The sequence below is a fragment of the Scyliorhinus canicula genome, chromosome 5, assembly GCF_902713615.1.
Source record: "Scyliorhinus canicula chromosome 5, sScyCan1.1, whole genome shotgun sequence".
Taxonomy (NCBI): Eukaryota; Metazoa; Chordata; class Chondrichthyes; order Carcharhiniformes; family Scyliorhinidae; genus Scyliorhinus; species Scyliorhinus canicula.
Genome location: NC_052150.1, coordinates 92,609,672 through 92,625,052, shown reverse-complemented (window position 1 = coordinate 92,625,052; position 15,381 = coordinate 92,609,672). Strand labels below are relative to the sequence as shown.

General features: G+C 54.4%; 1 protein-coding gene across 11 annotated transcripts in view; it reads right to left on the bottom strand.

The window, feature by feature from the left end:
* The window catches only part of cdk6 (cyclin-dependent kinase 6), a 352,894-nt gene that overhangs the window by 154,030 nt on the left and 183,483 nt on the right, over positions 1 to 15,381 (bottom strand). The window lies entirely within an intron of this gene.

Genomic DNA, 15,381 nt, shown 5'->3' with positions numbered 1-15,381 from the left:
AATTATGCAATGAAGTGTTTCTTCAACTTCTGTAGAGCTTTTTGAGCAGTCAGCTAGTTTGCTTTTGATTGTCAACCATCAGTTTAAAAAACAGCATTCAGAATTGTGGAAACGTTTGCAATTTGCAGTTGTTAATATTTCAAAAAAACACATGAGAAAGATGTTTTTTTAAATGCCAGTTGGGGTGTAGTAAATTTGCTTCACATTTTTTACATTAAATATTTAGTGATGCAAAACATCATTAAAGTCAAAATGAAACAATTACATTATCATGTTTGTCATTAAAATATCCTATCACGACTAACTGTAGTCTTGGAACAAAAACAAACCTCTTGATGTTGAAAAGTTGTGTTGCTGCAGTGATGTGAAGTCTTGTCTGTACTTTCAGATTTTAATTAATTCAGTAGACAGTTTTGTTATTAGTTTTTTAAAAATCATTCATGGGAGATGGGTATTAGTGGCAATGTTAGATTTTATTGCCTTTCCCTCATTGACCTTAACTGATTAGCTTTCTAATCCCCACTTCAGAGGGCAGTTAAGAGTTAAATCATATTGCTGTGCACTGGGAGTCACATCCATACAAGACAGCATATGCACAGTAGAGCTCAGGAAAAATTCCCACATCTGGGGAGTGTCATGATATGCAGACACACACATAATGATATATAGGCAGGCATAGACAAGCAGCTAATGGACACAGAGAACAGGACATGACCAATAAGCAGGCAGGATACTCAGGGGTGGGATCTGACTATAAAAGACATGAGGCACTCACACTCCGCCTCTTTCCACTGATGAACATCTAGAGATGCAGTCAAGGGTGTTGTTACAATCTCACACCTCCACCACGTGGCTAAGGGCTAGTCTGGTTCAGTCAGAGAGAGTAACCACACTTAAGTTAGCAGAGAGTCAAACTCACAGAGAACTCTGCTAACTGTGCTATTAGTTCAATAAACCTGATTGAACTAACTTCAAGGTCTGGAGTATTTTTTACGATCTAAACTGCATCCAGTTGCAGCCAGTGTTATACAAGTGTACCTAACACGACAGGGAGTAAGTCCCTTGGCGGGAGCGGGAATGTGGAGTGTTTCCCCGCTATGGAGGCCGGCGAGAAAACAGCCCAAATCCTCCAGCCCCGACCTCATTAATTGTTTAACTGGGTATTTTGTGCTGTGTTTGTGGCAGGGCAGGCCTGATTGCACTTTGTCTGCCATTCTATCTGGGCGCCATATTGAAAAGGGACCCAATATCACTGATTCCAGGTGGACCCCATCCATGACACCGAATCTGGAAGATCCACCTGTAGATACTCCCCCCACCCACTGCTGTTGTGTTCCGGGGTGCTGCTGGCCTCCTTCGTGAACTCTGGAGGCAGCCCCAGGCATTGTTCAGTTGAGTCCCAGCATCTGCACGCCATGTTGTTCCAGGCATGTTTTGCACTGGCATGTTTCCCTGCTGGCCCTGTGGAGAATCGGACATGGGTGGACCCATTAGTGGAATGTAAATGAGTTTCACACAGGTCGCCATCAGGCTTCCCAATCCGCCATGGCAGACACCCAGTGGAAAATCCTGCTGGTTGTGGGTTCGGGAGAATTCCAATACTTCTTCCCAAAAAGACATTAGTGAACCAGTAGTTGAATTGTCACCATTACTGATAGAATATAATAGTTACAGTGCAGAAGTCTGCATTGGCCCTCCAAATGAGCACCTTATCTTGGCCCACTTCTTCGCCCTATCCCCGTAACCCCATAACTCCAAACAAACTGCACATCTTTGGACTGTGGGAGGAAACCCAGAGCACCCAGAGGAAACCCACCAGACACAGGGAGAACATGAAAACCTCACACAGTCACCCACGGCTGCAATTGAACCCGGGGCCCTAGTGCTGTGAGGCAACAGTGCTAGGTATTGTGCCACTACCTTTTTATTGTAGATTTATTGAATTAACTGGATTCAAATTCCCCAGCTGCCCTGGTACGATTGGCAATTAAAACGCTAGATTATTAGTCCAGGATTCTGCATTACTAGTCCAGTAACATAACCAGTATCGTGCAGAAAATGGGCAAGAATAGATTAAGAGGAATACTATTTATGCAAGATATGCCATTCTTTTGTCTCTAAGTAAGATAGATACTTTACATTTAATAAAATAAAAGGGGTTTTCTAGTCTTCTGCCACATTGAGCTCCTTTCCTTTACCTCCCAGGAGTGGATCCTTTGTTTTAAATTGGAATTATAACTTTGAAAGACCTCATAGTTCATTCAGAGTGACATCAGCACAGAAAAAAAACACACTATGTTGGGCCACGATTCTAGCCATCATTAGAACAAATGGATCTTATTGAGGAAGCAGTTACATGGGCAGCACGGTAGCACAAGTGGATAGCACTGTGGCTTCACAGCGTCAGAGTCCCATGTTCGATTCCCTGCTGGGTCACTGTCTGTGCGGAGTCTGTACGTTCTCTCAGTGTCTGTGTGGGATTCCTCCTCATACTCCGGTTTCCTCCCGCAGTCCAAAGACGTGCAGGTTAGGTGGATTGGCCACAATAAATTGCCCTTAGTGACCAAAAAGGTTAAGAGGGGTTACTGGGTTACGGGGATAGGGTGAAAGTGGATTGGTGCAGACTCGATGGGCCGAATGGCCTCCTTCTGCACTGTAAGTTCTATGACATTCAAAAAATAATACAACCAGGCAGAGTCATCATGGTTTAGTGAAACGGAAATAGAAGTTATTTAAGGATGCAACAGCAGCATGAAGGATAACCGTCAGGTGTAATGTATTTGGATTTCCAAACGGCATTTAATAAGCTGTCACATAAAGACGTTATTGCACAAGGGCTACAGACCAAGTGCTGGAAGGTAGAATTAGGCAGAATAGTTCTTTCTTAGGACATAAGAACTAGGAGCAGGAGTAGGCAATTTAGCCTCTCAAGCCTGCTCTACCCATTCAATATAATCATGGCTGATCTCATCAAGTCCTCATCGCCACCATCCAGCCCGTTCTCTGTAACCCTGCAACCCATTACTAATTAAGCATCTGTCTAACTCCTCCTTAAACTTACTCACTGTCCCAGCATCCATCGCACTCTGGAATAGCAAATTCCACAGATTCAGGACCCTTTGGGAGATGTAGGGCGCGATTCTCCGCACTCACGCCGGTTCGGAGAATAGCGGGCCGCGCAAATTTTCACGGCGACGCAGGTCCAACGCCCTCCTGCTATTCTCCGAACCCCGCACAAACTACACGTCGGGATTCCTGGCAAAGGCCTCGACCGCGCCCCCGACACGACCAGAATCGCTACTTATTGGCCCCCTGCTATTCTCCTGCCCCGATGGGCCGAAGTCCCGACGTCATCACGCACTGTTTTCACGCCGGCCAACACACCTGCTTTTCAAGTTCGTCAACCAGTCGTGCTGGCTGACGAGAGCTTCGATTAGGTGAGCGCACCGCTCAGCGCTCTGCTGGAGTCTGGCCACAACGGGGAAGGCATCCCCGAGAACGGGAGGGGGGTCCAGAGCGAGGGGTAGTGGGGGAGACTGAAGGGGGAGTGGGGGAGACTGAGGGGGGAGTGGGGGAGAGAGGGGGAGACTGAGGGAGGGAGTGGGGGAGACTGAGGGGGGAGTGGGGGAGAGAGGAGGAGACTGAGGGAGGGAGTGGGGGAGACTGAGGGGGGGAGTGGGGGAGACAGAGGGAGGGAGTGGGGGAGACTGAGGGGGGAAATGGGGGAGACTGAGGGGGGAGTGGGGGAGAATGAGGGAGGGAGTGGGGGAGACTGAGGGGGGAGTGGGGGAGACGGGGGGGAGTGGGAGTGGGGGGGGAGTGGGGGGGTTAGGGAGAGAGTGAGCGAGTGACCCGTCCAACCCCGTTACAAAATGTCTGCCACCATGCCATGGCGTGCCGGTCACGAGGACACGGCCGCTGGTTGCCCTGTGGCTTACGGCCACAGGCCAGTGACGCACCGGTGAAGAGGACGTAGTTAACTGCCCGTTGGATGCAGAAAGTGATCAGGGGTTAGGCTGCCCGCGTGTCAGCAGCGCGACCAGGCCACCGGGACACACAGGTATCCCGTGGCAGGCGGCTGCCGAGGTGTAGACTAACCTCCGTCTAACATGTCCCGTTTCTCTGCCCCCACCACCCTTCTGTAGGTTAGCACAATGTCTGTGAACAGAACGGCTATGTTCTGCGCAGTGGTTGGGGCCGCTGCACTGCATTTGGAGATGCAGCAGCATCCACAGTCACAACCCGCAGTGGATGCAGGGCCAGCTGCAGCAGCAGAGGGAAGGGCCAAGGAGTTGCCAGTCGTCGAGCAGAATGGGGGGGGGGGGGGGGGGGGGGGGGGGGGAGGAGGAGGAGGGGGAGGAGGAGAGAGTGAGCCACGGCGCCAGAGGCGACGACCAAGACCGAGGGTGTACCGTGCCCGGATCTCTTTCCTAACAATGACGGACATCACCTGCAGGAGGAGACTCCGGCTGAGTAGGCGGACGGTGATACATATCTGTCACCTCGTGGCGCACCTCGCCTCACGTGGTACGGGGGAGGACATGCGATCCTGGTTGCCATCAAGGTGACGGTCGCCCTTAACTTCTATGCGACCGGCTCCTTCCAGTCTCCGAGCGGGGACCTCTCAGGGATCTCCCAGTCATCGGTGCACAGGTGTATCCGGGATGTGACCGACGCCCTCTATGCCAACGCCGATCGCTACATCACCTTTCCCGAAGACCGAGCAACTCAAGACTCACGAGCTCGTGGATTTGCCAGAGTGGCCGGGATACCGATGGAGCAGGGTGCAATCGATTGTGTTCACATCCCCATGCGCCCGCCTGCAGGGGACAGGGACGTGTTCACAAACAGGAGGGGGACATACTCCGTGAATATCCAGGTGGTATGCGACCCCCACATGAGGATCATGAACGTCTGTGCAAGGTTCCCAGGGAGTGTGCATGACTCCTACATACTGGCGCAGTCGTTCATCCCTGCGATGTTTGAGGGACGTCCCCCCCGGCTGAGGGGCTGGTTGCTAGGCGACAGGGGTTATCCGCTGAGGTCTTGGCTGATGACGCCTATACGGAGGCCTCAGACCAATGCGGAAACCCGATACAATGATGCCCATGCAGCAACCAGGGGTGTGGTGGAGCGCTGCCTTGGCCTCCTGAAGATGAGATTCAGGTGCCTGGACCGCTCCGGAGGGGTCCTGCAGTATCAACCCGACAGGGTCGCTCGCATTGTTGTGGTCTGCTGTGCGCTGCACAACATCGCGATGCAGAGGGGAGATGACCTGCTGCAGAGGCGGAGGGAGAAGCAAGTGGCAGTGGTGCCAGCACAGAAGAGGAGGAGGAGGAGGAGGAGGAGGAGAGGGAGGAGGAGGAGGAGGAGGAAGCTGGCGGAGTGGCGGGCGCAGCACGCAGACACGACCCTGGTGCTGGTGATGTCCAGGAGGTGGCACGACGGACCCGGCGAGGACGGCGGGCACGCGACGCCTTGGTGGCAGCACGGTTCACACGCCGTATGCGACGTCCCCGCTGAACACCAAACCACCACCTGCATCGCTAGTCGTGCAGAGGGTCAACACATAACTTACACCCCCCCCCCCCCCCCCCCCCCCCCCCCCCCCCCCCCCCCTCAGTGTACACTGCTCCACTTTGACATCACCCTTACCACTGGGTCCAGACGGTATGGCACAACATTGATGGCTGTGTCAGCGGGTGTGATCAGTGCCATGTGGAATGATGACAGCCCGCTCTGCGAAGAGCTGCGAGCTCAGAATTGTTAGAGAGAGTCTGACCCATGACAATAGCTGAACCTTCCACCTTGGTGGCTGCTGAGATCGTCACGGACACTCCATCACGTGCCCGCGTGGGCTAGCTCTGGGAGGGGGTGGGGGGGAAGGGACTGCACACCCGGCACCGAAGTTTCATCGTTCGTCAACCCTAGCGACACTCGGTCACCATCACGATTCCTGTGGCTGTGGAACAATCACACGGTATTACAAGTAAGGTGGAACAGTGTGTTTAGCGTGAACAAAAATTTACAGGTGCCCTAGCCCCTACAACTAAACTGTGCCCTTCACCCGTTCCAACTTACTAAGTGTCTCTCTTTGTTGCCTTACGGGCCCTACCACTACGTCTAAGTGATTCCCCAGATGATACAGCAGGAGTGGAGGAGGACTGCTGCGAATCGCCCCCCTCGACTCGTTTCTCCTTGGCCAAGCATTTCCTGGGGCGACCCGGCCTTGATGGGCCAGGCTGCTCTGCGGGCATCTGTGACGTTGTGCCACCCTGCTCTGCCTGCTGCCCACCCGATGCACCAGGGATGGGACGGGGGGAGGCCGAGAATTCCGGGACGTCCCGTAATGGAGTTAATGGGACGGGCCCCGAAACCTCCTCCTCCCTCGGGGAGCCCGGTGGCCCCCGGGCCTCACTTTGGGACAGAGGTGCGAGCAGGGAGGTGCCCCGTCGCGCCACCGACACCTGGCACTGCCAGTCCTGGAGGCCTGCAACGGTATCCACCAGGATCCGAAGGTTTGCAGAGATGGAGTCCAGGGAGTTAGACATTCCCGCCAGGGACTGTGCGATCTCAACCTGTGAGTGCACGACACCATCCAGCACATGTGTCAGGCGGTTGATGCTCTCCGCGACTGACTGCTGGGACTGTGCCAACGACTTCTGGGACTGTGCCATCAACTGCTGTGACTGTGCCATGGCGTGCTGCGACTGGGCCATGACCTGCTGAGACTCGGCCAAGGCCCGCAGCGCGCCGGCAATGTCGTGTTGGCTCTGGCGCATTGCTGCCTGTGAGAGGGCAACCCTGTCCAGGGCCGAGGATGACGCGTGCACATTAAGCCCAACGCCTTGCATAACCTGACCCATTGCCTCCACCGTGGATGCCACCCGTGCGGTGTCGGCCTGGGTTGCTGCCATGAGCGGCACCACTCCCTGCTCGTGGACGCTGTTCGACTCCTCTAACAGTGTCTGCAGAGTCTGGAAGACAGCCCTCATCCCGTCATTGTTTCCCTGGGTTTCTTGATGCATCGGCTGTGCGGGTGGGTTGAGAAAGTCCAGGAACTCGGAAAACGTCTGGGAGCCAGCTGCATGCTGGGCCTGGCCTGGCCTCCGCCAGTCCGGGCCCTCGGCTGCTCCGACCTCCACCTGCTGTACCTGCTCAGCTGTGATGTGCGACCCAGACTGTGACCCAGGAGCCTCATCACTAAATAGGCCAACCGGGGTGAGTGTCTCTGGGATGGTGGATGGTGTGGGAGAAAGCTGTGCCGCAATCTCGAGGTCGTCTTGGGTTGACGCCTCCTCTATGTCATCGGCCCGCTGAGAGGCCGCAGGGCATTCGCGGGCCATTTCTCTCTCTTGCTCTGTCGCCGCCCTCTGGGCGTCCTGCTCCACAGATTCTGTTGGGGAGGATGGGACTCCCCGCTGATCAGGCACCCTCTGTTGTGCGGCCCTGGGTGAGGTGGGGGCAGATGCCTGTGTCTGCCTGGAGGCAGACGGCCCTGGTCGTTCGGCATCATGTCCTAGGGAAGAGAATGAAACGGGTTATTTAGATTTGCTCGGCCGGGCGCTGGACGGTCCCAGTGGGCAGGGTGTGAAGGGACAGAGGATGGGGGACGTGTCCAAGTGGGCAGGGTGTGTGAAGGGACAGAGGATGGGGGAGGTGCCCCAGTGGGCAGAGTGTGTGAAGGGACAGAGGATGGGGGAGGTGTCCAAGTGGGCAGGGTGTGAAGGGACAGAGGATGGGGGAGGTGTCCCAGTGGGCAGGGTGTGTGAAGGGACAGAGGATGGGGGAGGTGTCCAAGTGGGCAGGGTGTGAAGGGACAGAGGATGGGGGAGGTGTTCCAGTGGGCAGAGTGTGAAGGGACAGAGGATGGGGGAGTTGTTTGTCATGCAGGGTTGTCTCACTTGTTGCAGCTCCGCCAACCTCGCATTGCGCGATCTCCCGGGTGGCAGATCCCCCAACAAGGTCTAGTGCCCTCTGCTCAAACATGGTGAGGGGGCGCAGGATGGGCGAACCCCCTCCAGTCTTGTTCCGCTCACGGGTGTTGTGAGCGGTCTTGACCTGTTGGGGGAGGGGGCATAGGTAGATCATTACAATACGGCAGGTATCAGCAGTCCGTTCAGATACTGGCACAGTTTGGGGGTCAAGTTGTAATAAGACCATTGCATCTCTCCACGGGGGCCAGAGCGCTGGGTCTGTGACAACTTTGTGAACCACCCTCAACTCACTCTGCCCCAATCCCCCTCCACCCCCCGGGGGGGGGGGGGGGGGGGGGGGGGGGGGGGGGGGAGGTGGGTGATTACGTTAAGAGGGAAGGGATGCTTGTCACCGGGGGCACCCTCTTGGCACTTACCCTGGCAGCCCTGGTGAGGTCGTGCATCTTCTTCCGACATTGGTCTGCAGAGCGAGGGGTCTGCCCCACAGCACTGACAGCAGCAGCCACCTCACGCCAGGCCTGGCGCACCGCGCTGGCAGGGTGGCGATGCCCTCTACGCGGGCAGATGATGCCCCTCCTCTGCTCGATTGATTCGAGCAGCATCTCCACGTCAGCCTCAACGAATCGCGGGGCTGCTCTCCTGAGCTCCGACATCCTGGCCTAGTTTCTGTGCTCGCCCGCGCCCTTTTACAGCGTCGGGCGGCGTCACGTGGGCGTGTTCGTAGCGTCGCCGCGTTCCGGCGTCATTGCGCACGTGATTGACGCGGCCCCGATCCTAGCCCATTTCCCGGACGTGAATACCTCGGGAAATGGGCCGTGTCGGGCCGTCGCAAAAGTCGGCCTCGCGATTTTCCGTGGGTGCGGAGAATCGCGCCCGTAGTTTCTCTTCTTCTCAGTTTAAAATTTGCTACCCCTTATCCTGAGACAAGATTATTACAAGTGCTATAGAAATAGAGATTGCCTTCTTTGTTGTCCCAACTTATACAATGTAAAATATATTCAATATGTAATTACAAAAACGCATAACGTAAAAGAACATTTGCCATATACATCATTTCATCTCCGATTTTTTTGGGATCTTTGTGGAGCAGTTTGGCTGACAACATTTGTTTTAGAAAAACAAACTTGAAAATTATGCTGAGTGATGTTAATGTACAAATACTCAATTCTACTGGTATCAATTCTTTTGTCCACTATTTTAATGCAGTAATAATACATTTGAAACAGAAATCCGTGACCATACGCATTATGGGCTTGGGCTGAGAAATTCCAAGAAACATGTGCAGCACATAAGTGTCAGATAATGGCCCAAGAGAACCGAACCATCTTCCTTGACATTAATCAGCATTACGATCAGAGAATCACCCACTATCAACATGATATTCATCAGAAACTGAACCAAACCAGTCATGTAATTATTGTGACTACAAGAGCAGATCAGAGGCTGGCAATTCTAAGGTGAACAACTCGCCTCCTGACTCCCTAAAGCCTGTCTGTCCACCATCTACAAGGCATAAGTCGGGAATGTGCTAAGAATTTTTACAAACAGTTCATGGCCTTGTTGGTGCTGCACTTACTGGGAACATTCAATGACTCTGCTGAGAGGGGTGCTGCCTGTCGCACTAACACAGGCTTCGATTTCACTAATCCGGAAAAAGGACAAAGATCCCTTTGAGTGTGGGTCATATTGGCCTATTTCACCTCTAAACACTGACACGAAAATACTAGCTAAGGTTTTGGCGAAACGTTTGGAGGGGTGCCTACCAGAAGTGACTTCTGAGGATCAGACAGGATTTGTCAGAGGCCAACAGCTGCCGTCCAAGATCAGGAGGCTTTTGAATGTGTCGTCTTCTATGGAGCAGGTGCTAGAGGTAATCATCTCCATGGATGCGGAGAAGGCCTTTGACGGTATGGAGTGGAGCTACCTCTTCAAGGTCTTGGGTGATTTGGGTTTGGTACTACTTTTATTTCCTGGATGGAACTGCTATATAATGACCCCACAGCTTGTGTCCGGACCAAAGCTGTGAACTCAGGATATTTCTGACTACACAGGGGCACGAGACAGGGTTGCCCGCTGTCTCCACTATTGTTCGCGCTAGCGATTGAACCTTGGCCATCGTGCTTAGATCGTCAGGGAAATGGAAAGTGATTGGGTGGGGGGTGGTGAGGAACATAAGAGTGCCCCTTTATGCGGACGATTTATTATTGCACATTTCTTTTTTTTAAATTGTTTTAAAAAAATATTTAGAGTACCCAATTATTTTTTTCCAATTAAGGGGCAATTTAGCGTGGCAATTCACCTACCCGGCACATCTTTGGTTGTGGGGGCGAAACCCACGCAGACACGGGGAGAATGTGCAAACTCCAGACGGACAGTGACCCGGAGCCAGGATCGAACCCGGGTCCTCAGCACCGTAGGCAGCAGTGCTAACCACTGTGGCACCATGCCACCCATTTGTTGTTGTACATTTCTGATCCACTCAGTTGTGTGAGAAATTATGGAACTGTTGAAAACATTTGGATCCTTTTCAAGGTATAGATTGAATATGAGCAAGAGCAAGATGTTACTGGTAAATTCCCTGGGGTAGAAGACAGATCTGGGAGGCTGCCTTTTAAGCTGGCCAAGACGCAGTTTAGGTATTATGGGATTAAAGTGGCGCACGATTGGACACTATATCCACTTTGAATTGGGCCCAGGTAAGAAGGCCCCGACCCCATCCATGACCAAACACATCCTCCATAACTGCCAGGTAACCTCCCTCCTCCCCCCACCACACTGGCTAACCATAGCAGTCTACCCCCCCCCCAACCACACTTCACTTCTGATCACCAGCATTCCTTGATAGCATGGTGTTTCCCATTCAAAGGCCCCCGAAAAACCTGTGGTAAACCACGTTATTGTGTTTATTGTATGATACTCACTGTGCTGTGTTGTAAATGCCTGGGCTTGTCCAGGCTGGTTCCGCCTTTGGCTCCTCCCCTCGGGGCTTCTGTATAAAAGTGGCAAGTCTCCGCCTCTGGACCCAGTTTGGGTCCAGAGGCAGGAGGCTTGCTGTTTAGTGTATTAAAGCCTCAGTTCCGTTTATCACTCGTCGTGTGTTATTGATGGTGTATCAATTTAATACACTAAACTTCTAAAGATGGACTCTTCACTCAAGATGAACTCCTCACTCAAGCCTGATCGCCTGGAACTGGACCCACAAGCAGCTGATGCTACAGAGACTTTTGAACATTGGCTAAGCTGCTTCGAGGTGTACCTCGAGTCCTTCAACGGAGACTTCACGGACCTCCAGAAGAAGCAGGTCCCCGATGCACGGGTGAGCCCAAGAGCCTTTAATCTCATCAGGGGCGCCCCCTCATACGCGGAGGCGATAATGCTGCTAAAAAGACATTATGTGAAATCAGTCAACCAGGTATATGGTAGGCACCTCCTCGCGACGAGACGCCAATGCCCTGGGGAATCACTTGTGGAATTCCTGTGCGCCTTGCGCATCCTCTGTCGAAACTGTGACTGCCGGGCAATATCGGCTACCCAGCACGCGGAGCTGCTGATCAGGGACGCCTATGTCGCGGGCATGCACTCAAACTATATACGCCAGCATTTATTAGAAGACGGGACACTCGGCCTCCCAGAGACAGTCCAGCTCTCCAAGTCACTGGAGGTGGCCTCCCAGAACATGGGGGCCTACACCTCGTGGGCCTCATGGGCGCAGCCATCAACCGACCAGGGCGTGACGCAAGCCTGCGCCGCGCACCAGCCCGCCAACGCCGGAGGCCCGAAGTGCTACTTCTGCGGCCAGAATAATCACCCCTGACAACGCTGCCCGGCACGGAACGCGACTTGTAACGGCTGTGGGAAGAAGGGAAGAAGGGCCACTTTGCAAAAGCCTGCCAGGCCCGACCCCCCCCCCCCCCCCCCCCCAACAATCTTCTTGGCCCAGCAGCACTGCCTGCTGCCTGTCAGGGCCACCCCCAGCTGCCGTGCCACCTGCCGTGTGCGACCCGTGGGTGCCGCCATCTTTAATCTCAGCCACCACATACGACCCATGGGAGCCGCCATCTTGGACGCCATTTTGCACCTCGCCTGCCACGTGCAACTCATGGGGGCCGCCATCTTGGGACCCAGCTCGCCTGACCGTATGCTGGTCGCTGCTACCGCCAACCGGCCCGCCGACCGTCTTCCGACACTCGCCTTCATCACACTGGACCAGTCCCGGCCGGCCGCACCACCTCGCGAAGTCTACAATGACCGTCCGGATCAACGGGCTCGAGACGGCCTGCCTTTTCGACTCCAGGAGCACGGACAGCTTCATACACCCAGATACGATAAGGCGCTGCTCTCTCCCCATCCTACTCATGACCCAGAAAATCACCCTGGCTTCCAGATCGCACGCAGTGGAGATCCGGAGGTACAGTGTCGCGACCCTCACTGTGCAAGGCGTACACAAACTATAGGCTCTACGTCCTCCCCCATCTCTGCGCTGCTCTATTACTGGGGCTCGACTTCCAGTGCCACCTCCAGAGCCTTACCCTAAAGTTCAATGGACCCTTGCCCCCCTCACCGTCTGTAGCCTCGCGACCCTTCAGGTCGCCCAACCCTCCCTCTTCGCAAACCTCACCCGGACTGTAAGCCCGTCGCTACCAGAAGCAGACGCTACAATGCCCAGGACAGGGCCTTCATCAGGTCTGAGGTCCAGCAACTCTTGCGAGAGAGGATCATTGAGAGCCCAAGTGGTGGTCGTCAAGACTGGGAGAAGCACCGGATGGGCATCGATTATAGCCAGACCATCAACCGGTACACGCAGCTCGATGCGTACCCGCTCCCCTGCATATCTGACATGGTCAATCATATTGCGCAGTATCGAGTCTTCTCTACAGTCGACTTGAAGTTTGCGTACCACCAGCTCCCTATCCGCCCGGAAGACCACCAATACACTGCCTTTGAGGCAGATGGCGGCCTCTACCACTTCCTCAGATTTCCCTTCGGCGTCACCAATGGGGTCTCGGTCTTCCAAAGGGAAATGGACCGAATGGTTGACAAGTACGGGCTGCGGGCCACGTTCCCGTACCTAGACAACGTCACCATCTGCGGCCGTGACCAGCAGGACACTGACGAGAATCTCTGGCACTTCCTCCACACTGCGAAACTCCTGAACCTAACTTATAATAGAGAAAAATGCGTCTTTCGCACAACCCGCCTGGCCATCCTTGGTTACGTTGTGGAACACGGAGTCCTAGGGCCCGTACCCGACCGCATGTGCCCCCTCCTGGAACTCCCCCTTCACCACTGTCCAAAGGCCCTGAAGAGATGCATGGGGTTCTTCTCTTACCATGCCCAGTGGGTCCCCAACTACGCGGACAAGGCCCACCCACTGTTCAAGTCCACCACGTTTCCCCTGGCGACTGAGGCCCGACTGGCCTTCGATCGCTTCAAAGCCGACATCGCCAAAGCCGCGATGCATGCTGTGGACGAGTCCATCCCTTTCCAAGTGGAGAGTGATGCGTCGGACATTGCTCTGGCCGCTACGCTCAACCAGCTGGGCAGGCCTGTGGCTTTCTTCTCCCGTACCTTCCATGCCTCTGAAATTCGACACTCGAAAAGGAAGCCTAAGCCATCGTAGAAGCTGTGAGACATTGGAGGCATTACCTGGCCGGCAGGTGATTCATTCTCCTCACTGACCAATGGTCAGTTGCCTTCATGTTTAACAATACACAGCGGAGCAAAATCAAGAACGACAAGATCCTGAGGTGGAGGATCGAGCTCTCCACCTACAGCTATGACATCTTGTATCAGCCCGGGAAGCTCAATGAGCCCCCAATTGCCCTCTCCCACGGTACATGTGCCAGCGCACAAGTTGACCGACTCAGGGCCCTCCACAATGACCTCTGTTACCCGGGGGTCACCCGATTTTTCCATTTCATCAAGGCTCGCAACCTGCCCTACTCCATCGAGGAGGTCAGGACCATGGCCAGGGACTGCCAGGTCTGCGCGGAGTGCAAACCGCTCTTCTATCGGCCAGACAGAACACATCTGGTAAAGGCCTCTCGTCCTTTTGAGCGCCTCAGCATGGACTTCAAAGGGCACCTCCCCTCCACCGACCGTAACGTGTACTTGCTCAACATCGTTGATGAGTACTCCAGATTCCCCTTCGCCATCCCCTGCTCTGATATGACCTCTGCCTCAATTATCAAGGCCCTGCACAGCCTCTTCACCTTGTTCGGTTTCCCTGCCTATATCCACAGTGATCGGGGCTTCTCGTTTATGAGCGACGAGTTGCGTCAGTTCCTGCTCAGCAAAGGCATCGCCTCCAGCAGGACTACCAGCTATAACCCCCGGGGAAACAGACAGGTGGAGAGGGAGAACGCAACGGTCTGGAAGGCCGTCCTCCTGGCCTTACGGTTGAAAAGTCTCCCAGTCTCACGCTGGCAGGAAGTCCTCCCCGATGCGCTCCACTCCATCCGGTCGCTTCTATGTACGGCCACTAACCAGACTCCTCATGAGCATATGTTTGCCTTCCCCAGGAAGTCCACCTCCGGGGTCTCACTTCCATCCTGGCTGACAGTCCCGGGGCCCGTCCTTCTGCCGCAGAATGCGAGGAGCCATAAAACTGACCCCCTCGTCGAGAAGGTCCTGCTGCTCCATGCGAACCCCCAATATGCCTACGTGACACACCAGGACGGGCGGCAGGACACGGTTTCCCTTCGGGATTTGGATCCTGCAGGCCCCCCGGAGACCATCACCACACCCCCCACCCTACACCATCTCCCCCCACCTCCGCCCACCTCCCTCACGAACTGACTCTTGCAGGCCCACCGAGGACAAGCACCACCACCCCCGCCATACACCACCCCCCCCTTTGCCAACTCAACATCTGGTGAAGAAGATGACAACACTCTCCCGGATGCGCTGGTCTCGATGCCGGCGCCAACACCACAGCCGGGTCTGAGGCGGTCACAGCGGAAGGTCAAGGCCCCGACAGACTTGACCTTTAAGACCACTTCACCCCCGCCGGACTTTTATAAACAAGGGATGAATGTGGTAAATCCCCATTACAACCTTTCCCAGTCAGCAAACATAAACAGATAACTAATTTTCACAGAGATAACATTTCCACCCAAGATCTACCCTCAGCCGTCCCCCAATTTATGTACCTTAATAAATTCATTCGCCTCCTCTGGCATCCCAAAGCAATATTCCAGGCCCTCAAAAGTTACCCAAAGTCTGGCCGTGTACAGCATCCCAAACTGAATTTGGCACCGACACAGCACTGCCTCGGCCTTGTTGAACCCGCCCGTCTCCTGGTCAACTCCGCTCCAATGTCCTGATAGATCCAGATTCAGTTTCCTTCAGTAACCTGTAGACATGCCCATCTGGGGGAGAACTTATCCCCCTCCACTCTCCGCACAAAGTTTCTACTGAAATTCCCCAAAGTTCGGGTGAAAGG